The sequence below is a fragment of the Oryctolagus cuniculus genome, chromosome 4 (genome assembly GCF_051225735.1).
Source record: "Oryctolagus cuniculus isolate XC-2025 breed Fujian yellow rabbit chromosome 4, ASM5122573v1, whole genome shotgun sequence".
Classification (NCBI taxonomy): domain Eukaryota; kingdom Metazoa; phylum Chordata; class Mammalia; order Lagomorpha; family Leporidae; genus Oryctolagus; species Oryctolagus cuniculus.
In genome coordinates, this window is record NC_142870.1 from 161,558,491 (window position 1) to 161,575,269 (window position 16,779).

At 50.0% G+C, this 16,779-nt stretch overlaps 1 protein-coding gene across 5 annotated transcripts in view; it reads left to right on the forward strand.

The window, feature by feature from the left end:
- The window catches only part of RARB (retinoic acid receptor beta), a 794,145-nt gene that overhangs the window by 717,879 nt on the left and 59,487 nt on the right, over positions 1-16,779 (forward strand). The window lies entirely within an intron of this gene.

Genomic DNA, 16,779 nt, shown 5'->3' on the forward strand with positions numbered 1-16,779 from the left:
TGTAGAATTTAAACAGCTTGTCCGGTGTCAATGGCCAATAAGTGATGTGCAATGTGCTAGAAACAGAACCTGAGTGTCCTGATTCCAAGGGGAGCCCCTCTATCGCCACGCTGACCTCCTGTTCGGGGAGCCCTCCCTCCAGCTGAGCTGAGCGCACTATGCAGTAGGAGAGTGCAGAAGTCAGGGATCACGTGCATCCCATGGACTTGATGCGGTGCGCTCCAAAAGGCTCCTCAAATGCTTTTTGAAAATGATGAGAAATCAGCCTCCCTGTCACTCCCTTATTTGAGTAAGGAAGCAGCCCTACTCAATCTTCCTGAATTCAAAGGGCAACTATAACCGTAAAAGTCCTGCCGTCGTTTTTACCAACTTTTTCTCCTGCTCGAGGCCTGTGTGTGACATTGCATGATTGTTTTTAAATGGACCGTTTTTAGCAGTAGAAGGGGCAAAGTCTCTCGTTCCCATCCCTGTATAGAGCACAATTTGAAAACTGCCTCTTAAAAAGTTGTAGTATGACATCCTGTAGGCATCGCCTGAGGCTGATGCACATCGAATTTTCTGTGGGATTTCATCGCTGTGCCCTCAGTGTAAAATAGGTTGCTCGTTGCAGCTAGACAGGAATTTGCTTAAAAAATGAAGGAAATTCTTGAAGGATCTAAGAGGGATTTGGAAATCAGAGCTAAGTGGAACAGTACCTTTCCCCTCCCCACAACGAGTGGCTGCTGAAAACTCGCTTTCCGAGGAGCCCGAGCGTGGGGAGCCGCCTGACAGCCCTAATGGACTCAGAGACGTGCAGGCAAATCATGGTGACCTACTTCTGTTTCCACGGCACCCAGCACAAATGCTCGTTCTCAACCACTTGAAACATCCGTTCAACAAAAAGTACTTTAATGTCAAGGTCAAGGTGTTGGCAGAAAAATAAGATCTAAAGGATAATTTAATAAGAAGCGTTATCCAGCAGGAACGAGGGCTAGATTTGAAAAGGACCAGCAACCCCCCAGTGGCTGTCATCGTCTCCATCTTGGTGGGAATAGAGACGAGAATCCTAAGTCATTTAGTGTAAATCTCTTTCATCTCATGAAGGTGTAGGCACTAAAACCACAGGTCAACAAACACCTTCAAAGGAAGTCTCCCCTTCCTCCCTCCTGGCCTTCCACTGTGCATTCTCTCTCTCCCCATCCCTCCCTCCCTCCCTCCTACCTCCCTCCCTGCCTCCCTCTCTCTCTCTCTCTCTCTCTCTCACTCTCTCTTTCTCGGTATCTTATAAAAGCTGTTTATTTTCATCTACTCAAAAGGCTGAGAAAGAGCCTTTCAAGCCTCCTTTCGCAAATGCCCGCAACAACAGGACTGGGCTGGGCTGCAGCTCGGAGTCCAGAACTCCACCCGGGTCTCCCGCGTGGCTGGCAGAGACCCGGGCACTTGAGTCTTCCTCCCAGGACGCTTTAGCAGGAAGCTGAATGGGACGCAGAGTTGTTTCAACTCAAACTCACACTCTGATATGCACTGTGGCGTATTCCAAGCACTGGCTTAACCCGTTACGCCACAATGCCCACTCCTTTTGGTTTAAGGTATTTCGTCTTTATAGCCCTTGAGAATAAAATCAGGCATTATACTTTATGTAGAAATCCTAGCTTTTCAATTTATTTTGTAATACCCTAATGTGTTGTAACATAGTTTCCTCCGAAAGTGCATACACTCCTGGTGTTAAATAGGTGGAGGGAAATAAAAGTTTCCATCGTGAGAGGAAAATGCCCAGGTTGCTGGTCTCTCTTGCCTATCTTGAAGGCAAATACAAGGGAAATGAAATTAAAGCCTGGGGTCCCGTTGAGGGGAGAAGCAGAGGACGAGGGGCAGGTGGGGAGGAAGTGGCGAGGTGCACTTGGCGGACTCAGGGCAGGTATTGGTGCGACATCAAATCCCCCAGCAACCCATCTTCAGTAACAAGCTCCTGGGGGCCAAAAATCTCAACCTCATTGTTTTCTTAGGTCCCCTCGGCCAACACTGCTTTGGGTTTGTGCCTTCAGGAGGTCCTGCGCTGATTCACCCATTTCCTGAGTACCTTACCATTTAGCCTTCCGACAGCCAATATTTGCTGTGTAGCCGCTGTGTGCCTGGTGCTGTTTTCCCCAAGAGTCACCATGGAAGACAGAGTTTCTGATATCATAGAGCTTATATTTAGGGTAGGGGAGAAGGTAGATGGATGTAAGTAATAGTCTTATATAATAATATATGAGATGCTCATCAGTGCTTTGAACTGTGTTGTGCAATATGGCAGCCCCCAGAGATATAAAGAAAACATAACACACACAGCATTATGGGGTTGGCAAGAGCTGTATTGCAAAGGAAGGCCTTGGGAGGTCTTTCTGCAAAGTAGCATGTGGGCAGGGACCTAAAGGGAGTGAGGGAGTAAGCCAGGTGGGCAGGTATCAGGTGAAGAGCATCTCTGGCAACAGATGAGTAGTTCCAAAGCCCTGTGCCTGGTGTTAGGGCTCAAGTGGTGAACAAAACAGACGCAATCACGGGCCATGCACCCAGCCTTTGAATCCAGGGCACCCAGCACACTGAACTAGGAAACAAAACAAATACAAAGTTGAAAATCAAGCCATGATGTAGAAGGAGCCTAGGATGGACTAGTGAGGGAAGTCCTTGGGATGGAGGCGTGGAGGGTGGGGAGAGGTTGACCATGTGCGTGGAGGGAGAGGGTGTGAGAGGCAGTGGAGCTGTGGGAGGGGGGAGGTCCCAAGTAGAAGGCTGGGACATAGCAAGTGAAGGGAGATAGGTCCAACATGCCAATCAGGAGGACACCAGGGGCTGTGAGCCCTGCGGCCTACTCAGAGGTATGTTGCTCTTTATGCCCATGTAATATGGCACACTGGTTTGCAGTCTGAACGTGAGGACTGCTCAGTCTTCTATGTGCAGAACAGTTTGAGGGAGGAGCTGGAGTGGAGGTGGGTGACCAGCTAAGACACCAGGCAAAAGGTCATGATGATGGCTTGATCGAAGGTAGGCACAGTGGAGATAAGAATCACTGGAAAATGAGATTTTTAAAATAAAGCCAATGGATTTGATGCGTGAATTGGGGGTAGGAACCAAGATGACACTGCACATAAAAGAAACGTGGAGAATGTAGGATGAGCTGGGCAGATGGGGCGTGGGGGGAGATGGATGGAAGGGAGGGAGGGAGGAGTAGCTAGCTGGTTGGCCAGGAGTCCTCTGGTCTTTCAGTATACCTCCAGCAGGCTAGCCTCCAACCTTCAATAGGACGGGGTGATGTCTCAGGTGAGCGCTGCGTTTCCCGTGATGCCATACTCACGACCTTGGTGCTGGAGTTCTGCTGCTGAGGGGACGTGCCATTCGCCAGGGATCTTGCCGGAAGAGCTTCTCTCTGACTGCGGAAGCTGCTGGTGCCAGGGCGCGTGTGTGACGCGTGTGCTACCATTTCATTCAGGGCCAGCAGTATAGTGAGTGGATTGCTTCGAGCAGTGTTTCTCGAATGGTCTGTGCGCATCATTCACACAGGAATCTCCACAGAACGCAGATTCTCCCTCCGCGAGCCTGCAATGGGCCTGAAATTCTACACTCTGACAGGGTCCCCCGTCTCCCCTATGCTCTGGTTTGAGTAGCGAGGCCTTAGCCATGATTGGCAAACGGCTGGCTGGCAAGTATTCTCAGCTCTGCAGGTCGCGCGGTCTCTGCCACAGCCACACAGCTCCTTTGCTGAAAGTGGCCCGAGCCACTCCCAATAAAACTTTATCTACAGTGTGAGGCCGAGGGCCACCCACAGCACAGTCGTGTGCAGAGCTGCAAGAATCAGGATCCAGAGAGAAAGCGTTAAATGTAGAGATAATAGTAAAATTGAAGTGGGGGGTGGGGGTAGATAGGAAAAGAAGGCAGCAGGGGAGGGAAAGGGCCAAGGAGGAGGGAAAAATGGAAACACAGACAGAGGTAGAGGTGAGCCCTGGCCAGCAGCAAGGACGCTGAGAGCCACAGGTATTCCAGATGAGCCTCGTCAAGAGGCCTCAGTGTGTGCCAGGCTGCAAGAACGGGGTGTGTGAAGGGGTGGGTACCTTGGGGCCCCTGGGAAGGCTGGTGCGGGAGGCTCCGGGAGTCTCCAGGGCACCGGGTGAAGCAGCAGCTGTAGCGGGCAGTGCCTGCCTGCCTGCATGGGTGGCCATGACCATGGCCAGACGTAGCAAGGAACACACAAACCCAGCCCCGCCGGACCCCAGGTCCCTGCCCTCTTCCTTCCCTGGGGTCACTTGGGGCAGGACATGGTGCACACAGCTGGGAGCTGTCTGTCCAGGGCAAGCCCACGCCGTGTCCCTGCGTTCGTTTCCTTCTCATCCAGCCACGGTGGCTGAAAGTAGGAAGGGTGTCTTTAGGGAGGAGTGGCTGGCATGAGCCTGCACAGGACACAGGCAAGAAGGGCACGGTGGTTTGCCCCTCTTTTCCCGGGGAGCACTTGAGTCACAGTTTGCTTGGCAGATGCTTTTGCTGTTTCGCAGGCTCTCTGGTGCCAAGGTCCCAGGCATCTCAGTCCCAAGTTCAGAAGTGCGCAGGGTCCTCAGGTCACAAGAAGGATGGGCAGCCGCTGTCCATGGCACCGGTAATGGCTAGTGCAGTACCAGCTGCTGGCCGTCGCCTACGGCACTGCGTTGTGCATCATTGGACTGTCCCCGTGTGGATGAGGCCATACAGCTCCTGGACGGATGAGCAGCCCGATGCTCCCAGGAAGGATTCCCTCCTGTGCCCAGCTGTGCAAGTGAGAACCTCCAGGGTCATCTCTCACCGGGCAACTCTCCGAGGGTCTGGTTTTCTATGATAATGTAATGGCCAACATTTCACAGCTCAGCCTTAAACTCTTCACTGTCCCAGCATCTTTCCTTCGAGAGGCAATGGCTTCAGAGATTTCGTGGCAGTGAAATAACTGCTGACATAACCCCAGTGTGGCTCTGGTCTGTGCCTTGAGGAGGCCTCCCTGGCAAGGTCGTCCACTGAGGAATTCTGCAAATGGTAGTGAAAGACATTGCATTTTTCTTTTCAATTTTTTTTTTTAAATTATTCGAAAGGTAGAATGACAGAGAGAAATGGAGAGAAAGAGATCTTCCATCCACTGTTTCACTCCCCATATGACCGCAACAGCCAGGACTTGGTTAGACTGAAGCCAGGAGCCAGGAACTCCATCCGGGTCTCCCACAGGTGATTGAGGCCCAAGTACTTGAGCAATCACCTGCTGCCTTCTCAGGCGCATTAGCAGGAAGCTGGACCAGAAGCAGAGCAGCTGGGATTTGAAGTGGCACTCCAATATGGGACGATGCCATGGCAAGCAGCAGCTTAACCCACTGTGCCACAATGCTGGCCCCTAGGATATTGCATTTTGCAAGAACACCAGTTCCCTTTAGGATCAATGTCAAGAAACTGGACTTCAAAATTGGCCAGCTCTGGGTTCAAGTCCAGCCCCACAGTGGTCTGTGCACTGGAGTATCCTTAACATAGGGGCCAGCATTGTGACATAGTAGGCTAAACCACCTGCATCCTACGTGGATCCCGTTCATGTCCCGGCTGCTCCACTTCCGATCCACCTCTCTGCCTGGAAAAGCAGTGGCGTATGGCCCAAATGCTTGAGCCCCTGCACCCACATGGGAGACCCAGAAGAAGCTCCTGGCTTCAGATTGGCCCAGCTCCAGCAGGTGCAGCCATGTGGGGAGTGAACCAGTGGATGGAAGATGTTTCTGGCTCTCCCTCTCTGTCTGTTACTCTGCTTCTCAAATAAGTAAAATATTTTTTTTTTAAAAAAAAAAGACTCTAAGCACACCCCCGTGGCATGTTGTGACATCAGTTGTACATGAAGCATTGAGTCCAGAACCTTCCAAGCACAAGGTGCACAGAACAGCGAACAATTGTGTGTAAGGCAAGCATTTGAGTTTCGGGAGTGTGAGTAAATGTTAATGGCATTCCTTTAGCCAACGCAAGTGTGATTCCATCTCCTTGAATGAGTAAAAGTGAATGGAAGGTGAAGAATCATCTCTGCCTCTCTGGATCTCAAGTAAGCAGCTCACTCCATGAACATCAGACGACAGGCCTTTCCCCCGATTTCTTGCTGTTTGTTTCTTTGTCCCAGCCCCTTCCACACAGAGTGGAATGAGCGTTGTTTTTGCTCCAGGAGCAAGGCTGTTCACCAGCCAGGAGGCTGTGGGTGAGGTGCCCCACAGGCTGGGCCAGAGCCTTCCAGGCATGCTTGCCAAATGCTGATGTTTGACTAATTGGGCCTGTCTGAGTCGCTGGCACCAGGAGAAAGGAAAAGAAGGGACACGGCTGGTGGCTGTTGAGGAAGGAAGCCAGACTCAGGGCCAGGCATCAAGATCCCGGAGAAAGGGCCTGGCCAATGTGGAAGTTCAAGGAAGTTTGTCAAACTGTTCTGAAATAGTCGGTTAAATGCCACTGCGGGACAGCAGGGCCGCTTCCTGCGTTAGCTTCAGCTCTGCTGGGCTGTAGTGGACCGAGGCTGCAACATGAGCGAGGGCTCAGGCACGCCCTCTTCAGGCTGGACAGTGCCATGCAAAATTAGCCCCAGACCCGGACACAGCCTTTTATTTATTTATTCTGCTTCTCTCCCCCTGCTCCGCCTTCTCTCCCCCTCTTCATCTCCCACTCTTTTAAAAAGTGTATTTATTTGAAAAGCAGAGTGTCAGAAGGAGAGATTTTTCAGCCACTGGGTTGCTTCCCATGGCTGGACCAGGCAGAGACTCAGGTTTGAGCCACCATCTGCTGCCTACGAGGGCACACATTAGCAGGGAGCTGGATCCAAGTGGAGTAGCCAGGACTTGAACCAACACTCTGATATGTGCCTACTTCTTCCACATTTAAAGCACTCTTGTGATCATGTTGGACTCAACTGAGTTATTCAGAATCATACCTTAGGAGCAGCTGATGAGCAACCTTGATTCCCCTCTGACGCGTGACATAACGTGTTCCCAGTCGCAGGGGGGCATCATCATGCTTACCCCCTTTGGTACACAACCAGTGAAGTTCTCCACTGAAACTGAAGAGTGACGGCTCATAGCGAGTGCTGCCTCCTGGTTTCAGGATCACACTAGACTTAGGTCTGCACACCCCAGAAGCAGAAGCTAAGGCAAGGATTTGAGTGCACGTAGTTTGTGCTTTGTTTTGTTTGCATATTTGTGTTTGCAAAATCCCTAGAAATGCTGGGCTGACAGTGGAAGGAGAGGAGGAAGCAAAGAAGGATGATGGTATATTTTCAAAGCAGTTACCCTGTGTACAAGCGGAACTAAACATTTATTTTTAAGATTTATTTATTTGAGAGGTAGAGTGACACAAAGAAGAGGGGGAGGCAGATACCTTCCATCTGTGGGTTCATTCCCCAAATGGTTTCAACAGCTAGTTCTGGGCCAAGCTGAAGCCGGGAGCCAGGAACTCCATCATGATCTCCCACAGGGATGGTGGGGGCGCAAATACTTGGGTCATCTTCAGCTGCATTCCCAGGTGCGTTAGCAGGAAGCTGGATTGGAAGCAGAGCAGCCAGGACTAAAACTGGCCCTCTGGTGTGGGATGCTGGCGTGGCAAGCGGCAGCTCTGCCTGCTCTGTCATGCACCAGCCCCTACCAGTGGAATTTAATCTGGGGAACTGCAAGAGGCAGTGGACAATGTAAACCTCAGAGTTTTCCCCAGGAAGTATCAGTTATTAGTTGTGGGAATTCCCAGGACCTCTGGGTGACTTGGGCTCCAAGGCCACAGAAAACCCTCGATTAGGAGATGCAAGCTTTTGGCATTGCACAAGTCAGGTCAGAACGTGCTGAACAAGTGACGGCCAGGGCTCCTGGGTAAAGTCAGATGTGTGTATGAAGAATTTATGTGGACGTATACACACACACACACATACGTATGTGAAGTTGTGGAGCACAGCAGCCTAACAGCTGGGATTGGAACATAGGTGTCCGGACGTGTGTGGTCAGGGTGCTGAGTGACTACGCAGGGTCTTTTCGCGACGGCTTAGCAGTGTCCCCATTGTGCCCTGAAGGATCTGCACAGACTTCTTCAGGTTCCCGGCTCATCTCTGCTTGAACCAGAAGCACTTAGGTTTTTGGGTTTTTGTGTGTTGGGAGATTTTGTTTGAGAAAAAGAAAAAGGTATGCATTTCAGTTAAATGAAAGCCACCTTCGTGACCCACCATTAGAAAATTTGAGTGCCAGAATTCGACTGGAGCAACGGCTCATGTTCTAATTCCACTCAGGGCCTATGGAGAAGGGACACAAATGAAAATGTGGATTTACTTTTGTTGGTTAAAAAAGCATCTTTCCAGGGTGGGTGTTTGGACTAGCTGGGAAGACACCCAATCCCCCATCAAAGGGCCTGGGCTGTGCACATGGCCAGGCTCCTGACCGCAGCTCCTAGCTGATTCTGACCCTGGGAGGCCGCACGTGATGGCCCAGGTAAACTGGTTTCCTGCTACCCACATGAAGATCGGGCTTGAGTTCCTGGATCCCAGTGTCAGCCCCCAGCTGGGGCCTTTGTGGGCGTTTGGAAAGTGAACCAGCAGAATGAAGATCTTTCTCTCTGCCACTACTGCTTTTTTTATTCTTAGATTTATTTGAAAGACTGACACAGAGGGAGATCTTCAATCCATTCAGATCCCTAATGGCCACCGTGGCTAGGGCTGTGCCAGGCGGAAGCCAGGAACTCCATCCAGTTCTGGCGTGTGGGTGCAGAGGCCCAAGCACTCGGGCCATCTTCCACTGCATTTCCAGGTGCATACAGGGAGCTGGACAAAAGCAGAGCAGCCAGGACTTGAACCAGCACTCCGATATGAGATTATGAGATGCCAACCTTGCAGGCAACAGCTTAACCTGCTGTGCCATGATGCCGGCCCCTTTCTCCACCTCTTAAAAAAGCAAATAAATTTGGAAAGAAATCTGCAATATTAATAATAATCTTTCCACCAGAAACGTGAAAAGCTACATTGTTCAGGTCTTCAGTCCTTTTCAATGCAACACAGGCTAAGAGGTGGGGGTGGGAAGGGGAGGTTTTGAACTGTTTAGTTTTAATGAAATGTTTAAGGCTGAAATAATGGTTCTATACAGCTCTCAATGTGATTTATTCTATTTTGTATCCATTTGCCTGAAGTGTGTAATGTCGTGGCACTCTGTGCAGGGAGACTGCAGAGGGCTCTCGCCGAGTGGTGGATTATAATTTACTTCTAGAAAGTCTACACATTCCATAATTATGGTGTGCTATGAATTAGTGGCGTAATATTGAATATCCCTAAACCCCTTATTATGGCTTCTCACTTGAAATATGTTTTCAATATACATTTATTCAACAGTGCTTAAACATGGCAAGTCATAAACACACGCTTTTTAAATCATGTGGCTACAGCTTCTTCCTGCTTAAATGTAAGATCAGATGTTATTAACAGTGGAGGGGGGAGCGAGGGGGGGAGTACGGGGTGGAGCGGCTCAAAAACAAATAACATTTTTTAGTTTAAAAGAAATGTCTCCTATTATGAGACCCTTTCCCCCAAAGCAAAAGAGAGAAACGCATGTTAGAAGCTTGCAGTCTCTCCCGGGTAATAATTTATTTTATTTTGGGGGCACTTTGCCTCCCAGGAGCAATGTATGTTTGAAATCTGTCATCAATTATGTGGAAAAGCTTGACCAACTGGTCTGGTTAGCAAAGCTCTCTGGCTAGCATCCAGGAAGAGGAGCTGAAGATGCAGCTCCAAGGTTAGTAACAAATGGCCCGAGCCCCAGCAAGGCTTCCTGCGCTCATCTCCAACACGAGAACTGAACTTCATTCTTTGTGGGGAGTGGCCCAGACACTGAGCCAAAAGATGAGGGAATTCTTCCCAAGGAATGCAACCCGGCATTTTGGGAAGGAAAGGTCTTGCTCTCTGGGACGTTTCCCACCCCTCACTTCAGAGCCTGGCGTCTGCATGTCTGTCTTGGTCCTATGCTTGCAATTTCAACATGCTGACGCTAGGTGGCAGGCAGCACCGAGGACATGCCAAATTTCCTATTAACACTGGGTGCAGCTCATGAGTAAAGACAATTTTTATTTTTAAAGATTTCTTTATTTATTTGAAAGGCAGTGTTACAGAGGCAGAGCGAGAGAGAGCAAGAGCAAGAGAGTGCTTTCATCCACTGGTTCTCTCTCCAAATGACTGCAACAGCTAGAGCTGCACTGATCCAAAGCCAGGAGCCAGGAGCTTCTTCCGGGTCTCCCACACAGGTGCAGGGGCCCAAGGACTTGGGTCATCTTCTACTGCGTTCCCAGGCCATAGCAGAGAGCTGGATCAGAAGTGGAGCAGCCAGGACTTGAATCGGTGCCCCTATGGGATGCCAGCACTGCAGGCGATGGCTTTACCAACTTTGCCACAGCACCAGCCACAAAAGAGAGTTCTTTATGAAATGATAAATCTTGGTAAAAATGAGACAACAGCTGCCTTCACTTTTTAAAAAGATTTATCTGTTTGTTCATTTGAAAGGCAGAGTGACCTAGAGAGACCTTCCATCCTCTGGTTCATTTCCAAATGGTCACAGCAGCCAGGCCTGAGCTAGGCCAAAGCCAGGAGCCAGGAAGTGGTCTCCCAAATGGTTAGCAGGGGACCAACTACTCGGCCATCTCCCACTGCTTTCCAGCACGTCAGCAGGGAGCTGGATGGGAAGTGGAGCAGCTGGCATGTGAACCGACATTCCCGTGTGATGCTGGTGACATAAGTGGCAACCTCACCTGTTGCGCCACAACACCAGTCCTCTTCACTTTCAGAAACAATGATTTTAGTGTAAAGACCATGTCAGTGCACACTAACAAAAAACTCTTTGTTAAAAAGGAAAGCTTTTCTCTATTTTTTTAAAGACTTATTTTATTTCTTTGAAAAATATAGGGAAAGAGAGAGAAAGGGAGGTCTTCCACTTACTGGTTCATTTCCCAAATGGCTACAATGGCCGGGACTGTGCCAAACTGAAGCCTGGAGCCGGGAACACTATCCTGGTCTCCCAGGTGGGTAGCAGGGGCCCAAGTACTTGAGCCATCCTGTGCTGTCTTCCCAGGTGCATCAGCAGGGAGCTGAATTAGAAGCAGAGCAGCTGGGACTTGAGCTGGCATTGGATTGAGACACGGATTGAGTTCCCGGTTTCTAAGCATTGAGGTAGTACTATCTGTCTGCCTATCTCTGCCTCTCAAATAAAGTAAGCAAAAAATTTAAAGTAAATAAAATGCTTTGCAAATGATATGTCGAGCTTTGTACTTTGTTACTTTCATTATCCTCGATCATTTGTAGAAATTGTAAAACAATTTGTAGGCAAACCAAAAAGTAACCCATAGGATTCTATTAGACAATGCTAAATGAATGAAGAGAGCCAATTACAAGGTTTGAATTAAATGTGGAAGCTATCTGTAAAAATAAGTTATTAAGTTACATTGTTGAGAGCATGATCTAAAGAAATCTGAACTCCTGGGAAAAATTAAATGCTTTATTTCCTACCATTAATCTTCACTTAAAACCTCGGTTTTCTCTTGTATTAGGGACACTGACTCACAATGGGACTCTCGCTGTTCCTCTGTGGCTTCTTGGAGTTCTTCCATGAAAGCCAGGTGAAGGGGTGCTCACAGCTGCCACATAACACAGTTTACGATATGCTCTCGCCACATGCCCCCTGAAGAAGCCCCCTGCTTATGCTTAGCACAACTGAGCTGTAACTCCCTGTAGACCTACGTGTTGGGTTTCTTTGTTAATAACGAATCATCAGAAAATTAACCTATGAATGTATAGACTTCAGACTCGGTCCAGACTACCTGGAAATGCAGCTTTGCCATCTGCTGACCTAAGACCTTGAGAATATAACCAAGAGCATTTGTAGTTAGAATTCTAGTTGGAATTCTAGTCCCTTCCTTTAAGACAGGGGACACTGTATGGGGCCTTGTACACAGTGTTCCGGTGCCTGGTACCTAGGAGTTGATAAACTCAATAAATCTTAACTGTTGTTGCCGTTATTAATGAGTCTTCAGTTTCACTATCTATTGGTTCAATCCCCAGATGACCACAACAGCCAGGGCTTAGGCAGGCCAAAGCCAGGTGCAGGGGCCCAAGGATTTGGGCCATCTTCTGCAGCTTTCCCAGGCACATTAATAGGGAGCTGGCTTAGAAGTGGAGCAGCCAGGACTTGAACTGGTGCCCACATGGGATGCCAGCATCACAGGTGGCATCTTCACCCACTATGCCACCATGCCGACCTGAAGCTACTCTTTTTCATACTTTAGTTAAAGCAAGGAAAGGACAGTGCCTCACATACCCTGCAGCAGTGTCACATGATTTTTTCTGCTCTGCCCGCCAGGTGCCTGATGGGTGACTTTCCCAGGCCCCTCTGGCCCAGTGTTGGCTGGGCACATCTGCTTGGATAACGACTTTCTTGGAACAGGCCACTTCAGAGAAAACTTTTCAAATCACATCTAGGCTCACTCTGAGTTTGAGTTTCGTGCAGAGCCCTTGCGTGCTGGCCTTGGGTTGGTCATCTTTAGAAGGTCCACTGAATGTGGGGTGGCCAATGCACTGACCAGCGGGAGAAACTTTTGCCTCTGCTGGTGGGGTGGCTGAGGCTGCCCAGGAAGCTTCTGTGATGCTTCCTTCAGGAGCCCCCGGCTGTGACACTCTGAAGCCTACACCATAGCCTGCAGAGCGGATATGAAACGATCAAGGTATCCGAGAGGCCGGGGTAAAACAGAATGAAGCAGATTGGGTTTATTGTATAAATGAGGCAGTGTAGAGGCGGCAGCACTAATCAGGGTCAGGTTTCCTGTGGAAGAAAAGCAGCAGGGTTGGAGGCTTGGCGTTTTTGCTGCTGTCATTGTTTAATTTTTATTTATTGGAGAGAGACGGAGAGAGATCCTGTGACCACTGATTCAGTCCCCGAGTGCCTGCAGCAGCCAGGAGTCTGGAACCCAGCGACCCAAGTGCTTGAGCATTGTCGGCTGCTTCCCAGAGTACAGTTAGCAGGAAGTTGCCCCGGGACAGGAGCCAGGGCTTGAACCCAGGCACTCCAGTGTGGGGGTGTGGACATCCCAAGTAGTGTGCGAACCACAGCACCAAACACCCACCCCACCCCAACCCCCCAGGCTTGGTTTTCGTTCAGCTGCCAGCCAAACAGCTGAATGTTCTATGAGTTCCTTAATTTCCAGAGCTTTGAGTCAGCAATTTTAGAAATTGTTCCTTTTTTTAATTTCTTTTGTTCCTGACAAGTATTGAGTTCTGAGTCTGGAATCTCTTGGGTGGAGTCAGTGGCCACTTTCTTGGGATGAAGTTGGAGCAGTATTGGCTGGTGTTTAGGAACACAACCTAATTCAGCCCCTGGCTCCACCACCTGCTGGTCACATGGCCTCATACAAATAATTTCTCCCTGCCTCAGTGTCCTTACCTCTCAGGCAGAAGAGACTAGGAATTCCTTCTACAACAGATTGCGTACAAATTGAATGCACTTGTACACAGTAGTATTTTCTTTTTTTTAAGATTTATCTTATTTATTTGAAAGACAGAGTTATAGAGAGAGGTAGAGACAGAGAGAGAAGTCTTCCATCCAATGGTTCACTCCCCAGTTGGCTGCAATGGCCGGAGCTTTGCTGATCCAAAGCCAGAAGCTTCTTACAGGTCTCCCATGGGGGTTCAGGTGCCCAAGGACTTGGGCCATCTTCTGCTATCCCAGGCCATAGCAGAGAGCTGGATTGGAAGAAGAGCAGCTGGGACTAGAACCGGCACCCATATGGGATGCCAGCGCTTCAGGCCAGGGTGTTAACCCACTGTGCCACAGCGCCAGCCCTCACAGCAGTATTTTCAAGAGTGCTGAACACGGAGAAGACCAGCTGTAAAAGTAAGGAGGGCAATGAGGGTGCCGACAGCGATCCCAGGGTCCCCCGTCTTCCTTCACCTACGACTATACTGAGCAGCACTTTCTTCCCACCTGTTTCACTGTTCAAAATATCTTCAGTAGAACCTCTCTATTTGATGGAGACAGAAAAGGCTTCCGATCTCATTTTAAGGATAAGAACTAAGAGTGGTTAAGTGACTTTTTCTGTTTGTTTGAAAGAGAAATTTCCCTCAATCTCTCTCTGCTTCATTACCCAAATGACTGTAATAGCCAGCTCTAGGAGAGACCCAAGCTAGGAGCCAGGAAATCCATCCTGGTCTCCCACGTGGGAGATCCAAGTACTTGGGTCATCCTCCACTGCTTTCCCAGGTGCATCAGCAGAACACTATATCAGAAGCTGAGCAGCCAGACTCAAATGCGTGTTCAGATATGGGATGCTGGCGCTGCAAGTGGCGTGACCCTCCGTGCCACCATGCCCACCTCTAAGAGACCTTTTAAAAGTCACACAGTTTGTCAGACGAAGAGCCAGGCCTAGAAACCATGGTCTACAGATTTCCAGTCTGGGCCAATTGCCTGTGTCATGCCAACTTCCCGCTGGAATAAAGGATTTTAACGTAAGTGTGTGAGAACACGTAGCAGGTTCAGTTTCCTCAAGGCTGGAGGGGAAGCTTGGTTATGCCCATTCATTCCCACCCCCAGAAGCTACCCAAACAGTGAAGCCCACATAGGAAACAAAAAGACAAAATGCAGCTGAGATATTTGGGGAAGGAAAAAAATGTTCTGAGTCGAACCATCCCTCGGAAAGTAGACAGGAAAACTAGATAAGATTTGCGGTTTCAGAAAACAAACAAACAATCCAGAGATTGTCATCGCTGGGATCTGGGGGAATTCATCTGTTACAGCAACACACACTGGACTCCGGAGGAAAATGAAAGGCAGATGTGGTGTGCTGCCACAGCAAACACCGCTGGTATTTCGAAGAGCAGTCACCTCCCAGAAAGTCAGTGGTGAGGGCATGGGCTGAGGTCGCCCAGGGAAGTGTTGGGGAGTTCCTAGGAGCGCTCGGAGCCATCGGGGAGGGAGGGAGGCATCATTAAACAAGAAACAGAAACCCTAGAAAGTTGGGGAGTTTTCCAGCAAAATTTTGGGTTGAGAAAGACAATCAACCCACAGTGTGCTCAGCAAGATGGCAGATCCAGTTCAGAGAAATGGAGGAAGAGACGAAATTCTCAGAATCTCACACACACACAGGAAACCGAGCCGGTCTCCCTGAGGAGCATCCAGCTCAGAAAGTTGTCCAGGGGGGTGTTTTTTTTGGGGGGGGGGGGGTTTCTCTGCAGATTGCTGAGGGGGTCCTGCCAGGGTTGGAGGCTAGAAGGGGTGACTTGGACCTGAGTCAAAACAAGACCCCAGACCTATAGGGATGGAGGGAGTTGGACAAGGGCTGTGGCCCAGTGGAAAGGCCAGTCAGGAGAGGCCTGCTGACAGGAAGCGGCTGAAAACAGAAGCATCTGGAAAGGGCCGTTGAGTGCTTTCAAGTCATGCCAAGCTAATTGAGTAATGCGAGCTTACGTTCTTGTAAATCACTGCGACTGCATGTGGTTCCTCCCCCGGGATTGCCTTACCCTGCAGTTGAGGAGCGGCCGTGTGTGCACACTCTGCGTGTGCTGTCCTGTGTGTGTGTACACTCTGTGCTGTCCTGTGTATGTGCACACTCTGCGTGTGCTGTCCTGTGTGTGTACACTCTGTGCTGTCCTGTGTATGTGCACACTCTGCGTGTGCTGTCCTGTGTGTGTGTGCACACTCTGAGTGTGCTGTCCTGTGTGTGTGTGCACACTCTGTGTGTGCTGTCCTGTGTGTGTGTGCACACTCTGAGTGTGCTGTCCTGTGTGTGCACACTCTGCATGTGCTGTCCTGTGTGTGTGTGCACACTCTGTGTGTGCTGTCCTCAGTGTGTGTGTACACTCTGCATGTGCTGTCCTGTGTGTGCACACTCTGTGTGTGCTGTCCTCAGTGTGTGTGTACACTCTGCGTGTGCTGTCCTCAGTGTGTGTGCTGTCCTCAGTGTGTGTGCACACTCTGCATGTGCTGTCCTCAGTGTGTGTGCACACTCTGAGCTGTCCTGTGTGTGTATGTGTGCACACTCTGCATGTGCTGTCCTCAGTGTGTGTGCACACTCTGAGCTGTCCTGTGTGTGTGCACACTCTGCGTGTGCTGTCCTGTGTGTGTGCACAGTCCTGCGTGTGCTATCCTCTGTGTGCACACTCTGCATGTGCTGTCCTGTGTGTGTGCACACTCTGTGCTGTCCTCTGTGTGCGCACTGTAAGTGTGCTGTCCTGTGTGTGTGTGTGTACACTCTGTGCTGTCCTCAGTGTGTGTGCACACTCTGCGTGTGCTATGCTCTGTGTGCACACCCTGCATGTGCTGTCCTGTGTGTGTGTGTGCACACTCTGTGCTGTCCTCTGTGTGTGCACTCTGCATGTGCTATCCTCTGTGTGCACACCCTGCGTGTGCTGTCCTCTGTGTGTGCACAGTCCTGCGTGTGCTATCCTCTGTGTGCACACTCTGCGTGTGCTGTCTGTGTGTGTGCACACTCTGTGCTGTCTGTGTGTGTGCACACTCTGTGTGTGCTGTCCTGTGTGTGTGTGTGCACACTCTGTGTGTGCTGTCCTGTGTGTGTGTGTGCACACTCTGCATGTGCTGTCCTGTGTGTGTGCACACACTGCATGTGCTGTCTGTGTGTGTGCACACTGTGTGCTGTCCTCTGTGTGTGCACATACTCATGCACCATCGACTGCTGGTCCTCTGCATTCCCCATCCGTATCCTGACTCGCCCCGCCCTCACCGCGGATTCTGTTAACACAGCTGGTGGCACAATGCCCATGTGCAGGTGGAGACGGAGGCT